Below are 1,199 nucleotides of genomic sequence, written 5' to 3'. Positions count from 1 at the left end.
CCACTGTTGGGTAGGGACTGTCTCTATATGTTGCCAATTTGTACTTCCCAAGTGCTTAGTACAGTGCTCTGCATATAGTAAGCGCTCGATAAATACGATTGATGATGATGATGATGATCTGCGTCACCACCTTGGGTTCTCGAACCCTGCGGCTGATTTACACCGGTTACCCTATTTTGCACCCAACTTTTCGATAACATCTCCGACGCGTTGCAATGCCCTGAGCACATCTCTCCCAGAACACCGCATCTCCGACTGTTATCGTTCTGGTAGTGGATCCATAGAATTTTCTTGCTCAAAATACGGAATTGGTTTATCATTGCCTCCCTCCACGCAGTAAACTTGAGTCTCAACTCTCTCCCATGATGCTGCTGCCCAGCAAAGGTGAGTTTTGATGTGTAGCAGATTGCTTTCCACTTGCTAGTCACTGGTCAAGCTAGGAATGGAATGGGTAGGCCTCTGCTTGACTCTCCCTCCCATAGTAGAGACTGGTAGAGGACTGGAAACTCCCCAGATGCGACCCTGAGAGGGCAGGGTGTGCAGCATAGCATGCTAATGTCACTCCAAGGTCACCAAAGACCTCCTTCTTGCCTTGTTTAGGTCACTACTCTGACAACAGTCAGTAAATTGTATTTATTGAGTGCTTAATGCATGCAGAACACTGTATTAAGTGCTTGGGAGAGTACAATATAACAATATAAATAGACACATTTCCTGACATCAGCTAGGTTACAGTCCTAATCCTTCTCAACCGCTCTGATTTCTTCAACACTGTGGTCCCTTCCTTCTTCTGGAAATTCTATTTTATTTTGGTCAGTGCTTAGAACAGTGCTTTGTGCATAGTAAGCGCTTAATAAATGCCATTATTTATTGGCATTATAAATGCAGAGAAGCAGCGTGGGGCTTTGGAGTCAGAGGTCATGAGTTTGAATCCTGCTCCACCACATGTCTGCTGTGTGACCTTGGGCAAGTCACTTCACTTCTCTGAACCTCAGTTACCTCATCTGTAAAATGGGGATTAAGACTGTGAGCCCCACGTGGGACAACCTGATCACCTTGTATACCCCCCAGCGCTTAGAACAGTGCTTTACACATAGTAAGCGCTTAACAAATGCCATCATTATTATTATTATTATTATTATTATTATTCAGTTCTCTTACTTCTCTCTCCAATCCTTCTTGGGCTGTTTCTCAGACAG

At 44.5% G+C, this 1,199-nt stretch overlaps 1 non-coding gene across 1 annotated transcript; it reads right to left on the bottom strand.

Moving 5' to 3' along the window:
• Nucleotides 1–394: 394 nt before the first annotated feature.
• On the bottom strand, nucleotides 395–532 carry LOC119933721. Its single transcript, XR_005452610.1, has one exon. It is a non-coding gene; the product is annotated as a small nucleolar RNA SNORA7 (small nucleolar RNA).
• Between the last annotated feature and the right edge of the window lie 667 nt (nucleotides 533–1,199).

This window comes from Tachyglossus aculeatus, chromosome 1, assembly GCF_015852505.1.
Source record: "Tachyglossus aculeatus isolate mTacAcu1 chromosome 1, mTacAcu1.pri, whole genome shotgun sequence".
NCBI lineage: Eukaryota > Metazoa > Chordata > Mammalia > Monotremata > Tachyglossidae > Tachyglossus > Tachyglossus aculeatus.
The sequence above is the reverse complement of the archived record's forward strand: the minus strand, read 5'-3'. Positions and strand labels throughout refer to the sequence as shown.